Source organism: Fukomys damarensis, unplaced genomic scaffold (genome assembly GCF_012274545.1).
Source record: "Fukomys damarensis isolate Sample0158 unplaced genomic scaffold, DMR_v1.0_HiC HiC_scaffold_39, whole genome shotgun sequence".
NCBI lineage: Eukaryota > Metazoa > Chordata > Mammalia > Rodentia > Bathyergidae > Fukomys > Fukomys damarensis.
The window spans coordinates 96,969,774-96,980,602 of NW_022900951.1; the positions used below are offsets into that span (position 1 = coordinate 96,969,774).

Consider the following 10,829-nt stretch of genomic DNA (forward strand, 5'->3'; position numbering starts at 1 on the left):
AAAGCAGGTGGCATTAAAATCCCTGACTTGAAATTATACTGCAGAGCTACTGTGAGAGAAACAGCACGGTTCTGACAAAAAAAAAAAAAAATCAGACCTGTGGGTCAATGGGACAGATTAGAAGATGCAGATACAACTCCAAACACACTCAGCGACCTTATTTTTGACAAAGGAGCCAAACACCTTCACTGGAAGAAAGATAGATTTCCACATGCCAGAGACTAAAACTAAACCCATGTTTCTCACCACACACTAAACTAAAATCAAAGTGGATCAAAGATCTAAATATTAAAACAGAAACACTAAATGTGCTGGAAGAGAGAATAGGTAGAACTCTTGATGACATAGATATAGGCAAGAACTTGATGAACAAACCTCTGATCACATGGGAAATATCACAAAGAATCAACAACTGGGATATCATCTTATTAAAGAGCTTTCTCACAGCAAAAGAAATCACCAACAGAGTGAAGAAACAACCAACAGAGTGGAGAAAATTTTTCACTAGCTGTTCCTCAGACAAAAGACAGATATCTAGAATAAAGAACTGAAAAAATCAACCCCCTAAATTTAAAGACCCAAGCCAAAAATGGGCACCTGAGATGAATACACATTTCTCAGATGAAGAAGTAAAAACAGCAAAGAAATATATGAAAAAAATGTTTGACATCGCTGGTTATTTGAGAGATGAAAATGGAAACAATGCTGAGATTTCACCTCACTCCAGAAGGAATGGATATTATCAAGAAATCACCCAATAACAAATGCTTGTGGGCTGTGGGGAAAAAGGAACCCTTCTCTACTGCTGGGAGTGTAAACTGGTGCAACCACTAAGGAAATCAGTGTGGAGATTCCTAAAAAAAACCTAGAACTAGAGGTTCCATTTGACCCAGATATCCCCCTTCTCAGTATCTTCCTGAAATAATTAAAAGCATCCCATACTGCAGTGATATATGCACACCCAAGTTCACAGCAGCATAGTTTGTAATGGCTAAATCTTAGAAACACCCCAAATCCTCATCAATGAATGAATGGATAAAGAAGATGTATTTTTATATACAATGGAGTAGTATTCTTCCATAAAGAAGGATAAGCTTGAGACATTTATAGCTAAATGGATACACCTTGAGACCATACTCTTAAGCGAAATAAATTGGACACAAATGTGTAAATATCACATGGTTTCTCTTGTGTGAGAAACTGAAAGTGTAGAAAAAGATCAAAATGTATAATAGGTAATGTGAAATAGGAAGAACAAGTTCAAATGGGAAGGGGCTCTAGGGAGGGAGAAGGGGAAATGAAAGAAAAGGAAAAAGGAAAAAATGAGAAAAGAAAGAAAATATAAACAAAGCTTTTGTAAATAATGAAAGGAAGAAGAGTTAAACAGAGGATAGGGGAATGAAAAAAAGTAAGAATTAAGATATATCATGTACAGCTCCAAATTCCATATGATGAATGTGATCATTATGTATATTTAAATTGTACCAATAAAATTGAATAAAAATTGAAAAAAATTTAAAAATAAAATGAAAAGGAATATTTTGCATTCAATTGCTCTTCCAATGCATAACTCCAATGTGCATAGGATTTGCCCAGTGGTGATACTTACCAACACATCAGAGGTCTAATTGTACCTCAACAGGTATTGAGGGATCATCAATGCTATAGACAAAATTGTCTTACTGGATGTGGACCTTGACCTTGAAAAGATTGACTAGCATTCCTCAGAGAAGGAGGCAGCTATCTTTGAGTCAGTCCACAAGACCCCTGAATCTGCCCTGTAATCACCAAGAAACCAAAAGCAGAGACTTTACATGAATAGAAAGATAAATTAGCATGAGAGAATTTGTATAGAGAGAAAAGAGAGGAAGAAGGAAGGCCATGCTGGGAAAAGATTAGGATTACGGCAGAATTGTGGACCCAGTGCACTACTGCTCCATTACTGCTTCTGCTTCCACTACAACAAAAAGTTCAACATTTATGCTTGCAGGGGGGAAATTAAATTGAACAGAAGTCTGAAATGTGATACAATTGGAAATTCAAAACTTACTGAAATGATCTGTATAGCAAAAAGATAAAAGGTCACTGATTTTTTTTTTTTTGCCTCTACAACAAAGATTTTTCATTAACATCAATATTTGCTGAAATGCACCAATTGGAAAAACTTCATAGACTTAATACTGGAGTTCCAATTCCACTTATACCTGGGGACCCATTAAAGTTAAGCAAGGTACCCTCTAAAATCTTAAGAGAATTACTGGCTATAAAATAGAGAACAAATAAGTATGCCTTATCTTAACTATCAGAATTACTATTATTATTTTGCCTAAATTCTACTTGGTCATACACTCATTACCATTAAATATCCTGTAACGAGCATTGCTATTTTCACAACAAGCAATAAATTAAAGTTAATTTAATCTGGCACTTAAAACTTGGCTCAATTAAGTGAGATACCGTGAATCCTCTAGTCAAAATAGTTAATGTGGCCCAATGTAACTTAAAACAAGTCCTTCAAGGATTAAAATTTATTACAGAAAGCCAAATTAGTGACAGTGTGATTATCTCCACTGTTTTTCCATTTAGCTTCCCAATTTGGCCTATTCTCTAACCTAAAATAGTGCTTCACAGTAGATAACTGCAGGCTCAATGCCACAGTCTCATCCATTTAGGTACTCATACCCAATGTCCCTTATAATTGGAATTACTAATTCCATCAAATCAGCAAGTAGTAAATATTTTGCTGTTATATATTTGTATGGTATTGTCTATTCAATGCCTATTTCAACAACTTTTTAGTTGCAGTTTGTCTTCATCTCCTACAAGATATAATATGCTTTTTCTAGGTCTTACCATTGAACATTATTTTTGGAGGTAAGATCCCAACTGCATTTATCTTTCTCTAAGAACACAGGTATGACATTACATTGATTACTTCCTCCTTTAGGGAGATTCATTTGATACATTTATGAAAAGTGTACAAATACAAAGAAGTTCACAGAAGGGGTATGAAACCATTGATTCACACATAGTGCAAGGCCCCACCACCTGTTTTAAATTCCTGAAAATTAAGTAGTAAACCATTCCACCCTGACAGTGTCTAGAAACAGTTATTGACCCTTGAAACACCTACAGTTTATTTATTACATGTCCAATGTTTTTAGTATTTTTTGTATCCTGAAAGCAACATATTCCTATTTATAAATTTTACTTAACTTCACTGATGCTATTTCTTGCAAATCATCCACCTTGAATGGCACCTTCTCCAAAAAAAATCTCTCAAATACATCCAAATTGAAATCAATAGGCACTCCTGTTAGTGCCTTCACAGACTTCTTCGCCATTGAAGTCTTAGCAACCTCCTCTCAGGTGTCTTGGGGTCTCTAGACCACCTGCAATGATCATAATTTGTTCATAGGTTTCCTTCCTTCTCAGCCCTGCACCATATATTATCAGAGATGTAATTGTTGACTACTAACTTACTGCTCCTGGAAATCAGAGTTCACACAGTTCCTGCACCTTTAACTTTCTGTACCTGGCTGCCCATTATCCCAAGGGTCATGGAAGCAGCACCCACATGCACAGGACAGCTCCTGAGGCCTCCTTCCTACAGAATGAAGCCAAACCTGTACCCTCTAATACGTCCCATCCATGGGAGAGATGGCTTCCTCCATCCTCAGTCATTTACCAGATGTATGATTTATTTCAGGCCTTTGATGTCCTGGGGATCCCCTTATGAGCAACTGAGTGATCAATAAGAGAATTCATAATACGTGATGGAGTTCAGTAAAGTGTTGCTGCTTTTAGTAACCAGCATATCCCTAAAATAATGGGACCAAAAATCAGCACCTTTGGCCACACTTCAAGCAGTCATCTTTTATGTTGGTGTTGCTGACCTGGGGATTGAATCCTGGACCTTCACACTGAGCTGTGTCCCCAGCCCTTTTATTTGTTTATTTATTTAATCTTGAAACAAGGTCTACCAGGTCTCTAAAAATTGCGCAGGCTGGGCTTGAACTTGCAATCCCACTGCCTTTGGCTCCCAGAGTATTAGCATTATAGGCATGTACCACTGCACCCAACTAAGCCAATCTTCTTAACATTGGGATATCCTGACCAACAAATGGGTCTATCTGCACATTTTGGGGCCATTGCCTTAAAGTTGCCTCTTTTAGAATAAAGAGCCCTGGGAATCTCTTGCCTCATGGATACTCAGAATATAAAGGAAAGTCACATATGTCTCTACATATACTAAAGCCTCAATATGCGGCCTTACCAAGACACTCTGTATTCGTTTAAGAGTTCCAGACATTACTGACAGTGGAAAAGACACTTATTTTACTTCTCAGAATAATGATGGTCTTGAGCAGAAAGTATTTAATAGAACTTCCACCTCCCTTATAAACCCCAGGCAGCTGGTTTAATTGAAAGCATAATGGGCTCCTCAGAGAATTCTTACTTAATTTTCAAAGTGGAAAATGTACACTCACTGAGTGTCACTATTGCCACAGCATTGATTAGTCTAAATTCATGTCCCTTAGGGGCTCACACAAGGAGAATTTGTCAGATATGGAGAACTGATGTCTTAGGACTGAACTCTAAGGAATAGCAATATTTAAGGATAATTTAGAGAAAGGCATAATTAGAAATGTAGGAAAAATCAATAAAACTAGATTTCAAAAATAGATTTGTCCTTCACTGTGGCCATGGTTTGAAATCTCATGTAGTTCCCATCTTTCTTCTTGTCAATATAGAATAACCATTGTGTCTACCTAGCATAGGAACAGCAGGATGCCATTTTTCATTCCAGGAAAGAGACTTCAGGTCATTTATAAGGTCTACTCAGCTCTCATTTTCACTAATATTTTCAACTATTTCTCAAATTCTGTCTTCTATTTGAAACCTATTGACATTGAGTTACACCAGAAGCAATGTGTATCCTTCATATTGGCTTCCTAAATATTTTCTTGTTTTTCCACCACTGTCTTGTAACTATAAATCTATCTGTATCTATATCTATTTCTGTCTATAGCAACATCTATATTTTGGTTTGCTCCTCCTATAAAATGCCATTTGAATGTGTCCACTCCAAATTTTAGGTATTGCCGATGTGACGGGATTAAGATGTGGGATCTGTACAAGGTGATTAACCTTGAAGGTTCTGCCTCATTAGTGGGATTAAACTTTTTATAAAGAGGCTTCACATAATATTCAGCTAGCTTGTTCTTCTCTTATTTCATGTGAGGATACAACATTTATCCTCTCTTATCCTTCCACCTTATGTTATGTTAGGATGCATCAAGAAATCTCCAACCAGGTGCCAGTGCCTTGATATTGAACTTTCTAGACTCCAGAACAGTGAAAAATAAATGTGTTCTTTATAAGTTACCCAGTCTCAGGTATTCTGTTATAGTAAAATAAATTGACAAAAATGGACCAAATATTGATCTTAAGGAAAGAAAATATCATTCATTCACCAATAATTGTTTTTTTGTTTGTTTTTGTTTGTTTGTTTGAGACAGGGTCTTACTGTGTAGTTCCAGCTCATCTTGAACTCACCGTGTAGTCTAGACTGGCCTCAAACTCAAGGTGATCCTTTTGCCTCAGCCTACCAAGTGCTGGAATTACAGGCATGTGCCACCATAGCTGGCTCCTACACCAGTAATTGTGATGTTAGCTATTGCTCCTTTGTATTTGCCTTCATCAAGTTGAGAAAGTTATCTTCTAGTTCACTAACACTTTTATCAGGAGTGGATGATGGGTTTGTCGAAGACTTTTTCTGTAGAACATTTGTCTGTACTTTGGTTTTCCTTCTGGCATCTTTATATGATTATGGTATTAGGGTAATGCTGGAATAGAGTTGGGAAGTTACTCAGAATACAGTACAGACAGCCATATAAGGAAATGATAAATATTTAAAAAGTTGTGTTAACTTTCCATCACTGCGACAAAACACCTGAGCAAATCAGGTTTCGGTCCATGGTCGCTTGGCTTCATTTGTTTCTGGATCTGTGATGAGGCAGAACATCATAGTGTGGAGCAAAATTTATAGTCCTCATGATCTGATCATCTTCCAAAAGCCGCATTTCTAACATCACTAGGGGACTAAGCTTCCAAAACTGGAGCCTTTGTGGGGATACTATAGATCCAAATCATAACATTTCACTCCTGGCCCCCAAAGTCACATATCTATCTTACAATAAAAAATGCATTCAGTTCATTTCTAAGAGTCCCCAAAGTCTCAACAGTTCCAGCATTGCTCAAAAGTCTAAGTCCAGCCAAGCATGGTGGTGCATGCATGTAATCTCAGCACTTGGGAGGCTGAGTTTGAGGCTAGCCTAAACTACGCAGTGAGTTCAAGGCCAGGACTACATAGGTAGACCCTGTCTCAAAAAACATCTAAGTCTAGAGCGGCGTGGCTGGAGGCAGATCCTAGCCAGTGTTCTGCTTCTACCCCAGAAGATTGGGCACACCTGCCCAGCCAAAGACACACCCAGAAAAGAGCTGCACAGGAACATAAGCTTCAGCCAGAGAACTGCCCCATAGCATTGGCTACATCCAAGGACCCACCTGCAAAAGAGCTACACAGGCGCACAAGCTACAGCCAGAGGCTCACCCTGATACCACTGATAAATGCTAGATGGAAGCCTGCTCAGACAACAGGAACTGGAGAGCACAGCCCCCAGCCAAAAGCCCTCCCAGACACCAGGTACATAGAGGACCCAGAAAGAGGCAAACCTAGGTACCATCCCAAGTGTGCACAGGCCCCAGCCAGAAGCCTGCCCAGACAGCAGGTGAGCTCAGGAGTCCAAAAGGCCACCATTCTGAATCCAGGAATTGGTGTACAGGTGAGCAGCAAGGAAAACACCTCTTGGTACTTTGCTGAGAATTGAAGACCACTGGATGAGCAAAAAGTTGCCTCAACAAAGGCACAGCAAGCTGCATCTGTTGAAATGAGAAGAAACATAAACAAGTCCCAAAACCAGACTTCCAGATCACCTAAGGCAACCTCAAAAGGTAACAAGATGGAACAATCTGATAACCACCTGGACTCACTGAATTGGCAACAAAAGAGGACCTGGAAAAAAATTAAATAAAAAATAATTTCTCAGATAACAGCAGAGATTGTGCCCATAGTGCAAGGCATGATTAACAAATCTAGAGCAGACACAAATAAAAAATAGAGAAGCTGAGGAACATTATGGAATCCCAACATAGGAAATAATTGTAACCCATAAAACAGATGCAAACAGATATCCAGGAGATTTAAAAACTCCATTGAAAGTCTACACAGCAGAAGGAGCCAATGCAAGGATAGAATTTCAGATTTAGAAGATAGGATTGCAATTAATGCCCAGGAAAAGAAAAATGTCTTAAAAATAGTAGGGGAACTTTGACCCAGCTATCCCTCTGGTGGGTATCTTTCCAAAAGAATTAAAAGAATCATACTGCAGTGATATATGCACACTGATGTTTACAGCAGCAAAGTTTGTAATAGCTAAAACTTGGAAAGAACCCAGTTGCCTCTCAGTTGGAGACTGGATAAAGAAGATGTGATTTTTCTATAAAATGGAGTACTACTCAACCACAAAGAATGAGAAAATAGAGACATTTGTAGCTAAATGACTACAAACTGAGGTGATAACTCTTTAAGTGAAACAAATAGGACAAGACTGAGCAGACCGGTGAGGACCGGCAGCTGCACAGGGAGCTCACGGCACCTCGACCTTTATCAAGCAGTCAGGTGAGGACTGGCAATCCATGCAGGAGCCTCTGCAGCATATCTACCCACTCCATTCTCTCAGGCCTCCTGATTGTGCCAGTTCCTGGAGCCACACTGCAGAGGCACAGATAGTCATAAAGGTCATTTTACTGAGCTCAAGAAGATAGAATGGAAGTGAACAACTGCAATAAAGTCACATCAGACCTCTGTAGTTGGTAAGTTGGAGGGATCACCACCTTTCATCAGAAAAATGGATGCATATTGAGGATATACTCCTAAGTGAAATAAATAAGTCACACATGGGCAAATACCAAATAGTTTCTCTGGTGTGAAAAACTACAATAGTACATAAGATCCTAATGATATAATTGATAATGTGAAATAGGAAGAAAAGGGCTAAAGGTGTAGGGAAAGTAGGAAGGGTAGGGGAAAGGTAATAAGGGAAAAATATGTGAGAAAATGAAAATAAAGTATTTGTAAATGGGGAGGTGAGGAGAGGGTGAAAGGAGGGCAGGGTTATGGAGAAAAAATGAGAACCAAGATCTGTCATGTAAAGGTACAAGATCCCCATGATGAATGTAAATGTACTGTGTACCTAAAATGTACCGATAAACTCAGTGAGAGAAGAAAAAGAAACAAGTAATTCAAACAGAATCACATGGACTGAAAGTTAGATGGTGGAAAACAATACTCCATGAGAAAGGACCCCCACACACAAAAAAGCAGGAGTAGCTATCCTCTTTGCAGATCAAGTGGATTTCAAACCAACACTGATTAAGAGAGACAAAGAAGGATACTACATTCTTGTAAGGGGAACAATCCAAGAGTAAGAGATGATAATCATAAATACATATGCAGTTTTTTCCTTCCTTCCTTATTTTTCTTCTTTCTTTCCTTTGTTCCACTCCCCTCCCTTCCTTCTTTCCTTCCTTCCTCCCTCCTTCCTTCATTCCTTTCTTTTCTTCTTTTGTTACTTTTTTTCTAAATTGACTCCTCTGTCTTCTATAAGAGAAAGGACCCCCACACACAAAAAAGCAGGAGTAGCTATCCTCTTTGCAGATCAAGTGGATTTCAAACCAACACTGATTAAGAGAGACAAAGAAGGATACTACATTCTTGTAAGGGGAACAATCCAAGAGTAAGAGATGATAATCATAAATACATATGCAGTTTTTTCCTTCCTTCCTTATTTTTCTTCTTTCTTTCCTTTGTTCCACTCCCCTCCCTTCCTTCTTTCCTTCCTTCCTCCCTCCTTCCTTCATTCCTTTCTTTTCTTCTTTTGTTACTTTTTTTCTAAATTGACTCCTCTGTCAGTCTTATCCCTGGGTTCTTCTGGTCATCTGCTGTGGCTCTGTCCTCCCAGTGTCTTTTCAGATTAGAAATCATAATTTAATCCTAGTATGCACGGGGCCCTGGACTTGATCCCTAACACTGCAAAACAAAACAAAACAAAATAAAAACAAAAAAATAGAAAGAGAAAAAGAAATCCAAACACTGTCCCGTATTCCTGGCTGACTGGAGCACCATTGCCCTCTTCTTGCAGATCTGGATGAGTGTGCAACCAAGCAACACAACTGCCAGTTCCTGTGCGTGAACACCATTGGTGGCTTCACATGTAAATGTCCTCCTGGATTCACCCAGCACCACACTGCTTGCATCAAAAACAACAAGCACACCTTGGACATCAACCTGTGTGGCTCCAAAGGCATTTGCCAGAACACACTTGGGAGCTTCACTTGTGAATGCCAGTGAGGCTTCTCCCTGGACCAGAGTGCGGCCAGCTGCGAAGACATGGATGAGTGCAAAGGCAACCACCGCTGTCAGCACTGCAGCCAGAATATCATCGGGGGCTACAGGTGCAGCTGCCCGCAGGCTACCTGCAGCACTAGCAGTGGAACCATTGTGTTGATGAGAATGAATGTCTCAGTGCGCACATCTGTGGAGGGGCTTCCTGTCACAACACCCTGGGAAGCTACACGTGCATGTGTCTGGCAGGCTTCCAGTAGGAGCAGTTCAGTGGCGGCTGCCAGGACATGAGCGAGTGCGGCTCCTCCCAGGACCCCTGCAGCTATCGCTGCTCCCACACCAAGTGCAGCTACCTGTGTGGCTATCCCCCAGGCTACTTCTGGATCGGACAAAGGCACCGTGTTTCCGGGATGGGCAGGGGCCAGAAAGGCCCAGAACCACTGCTCAGCAGTGAAATAGATGACAGCTTCCTGTCCCCAGAAGCCTGGTATCAGTGCAAGATCAACGGCTACCCTAAGTGGGGCAGGAAACAGAGAAGCACAAATGAAACAGAGGCCTGTGAAGTCGAGGAAGGGCTGGATCCTGAAGCCAATGAGTCTGGCAAGTTGGGATGTGGAGAAACCAGCCACCTTTGCTTTCAACATTTCCCACATCAGTAACAAGGCCCAAATCCTAGAACTCCTCCCCGCCCTGAGGACACTGGTGAATCACAACAGATACTTGATTGAATCTGGAAATGAAGATAGCTTCTTCAAAATCAACAAAAAGGAAAGGATCAGCTACCTCCACTTCAAAAAGAAGAAGCCTATGGCTGGAACCTATTGATTACAAATCAGTAGTACTCCACTTTATAGAAAGAAAGAACTCAACCAGCTAGAAGACAATTATGACAAAGACGACCTCAGTGGTGAACTGGGTGATAACCTGAAGATGAAAATTCAGATCCTGCTTCATTAATTCACCATTCAGAGACCAAATCATTCAGAGAAAAAGAACTCTAGATAGGTAGAATCATATTTTCCCCTCAGCCAGAATCTTCATAGGTATAATCTTTCACCATGTAAATTTGTATAAATAAGCACTATTCTTGTCTTACCACAGCAAAGTGCAGGCTGTTACCCCAATTCAGACTACTGCTCTCTCAGGCTTCTCATGTGTAGTGAAGCTGCAGGGTCACCTGGGTTGGTCCTCGAAAGCTGGGATGCGTCCAGGTGCTGGGGTTGCCGTCCGGGCCGAGTGCATGCTCCTGCCCGCACATGTGCTAGAATGTGCTTTCATTTGAAGGACTATTCTATGTTTTTTTCAAATTTTGAAACTTTGCTTTTCCAAACACAAGCACTAGGTCAGCCATTTATAATAT

General features: G+C 40.1%; 1 pseudogene; it reads left to right on the top strand.

Moving 5' to 3' along the window:
• The window catches only part of LOC109118218, a 12,699-nt pseudogene extending 2,571 nt beyond the window's left edge, over positions 1-10,128 (top strand).
• The last annotated feature ends 701 nt before the right edge of the window (positions 10,129-10,829 follow it).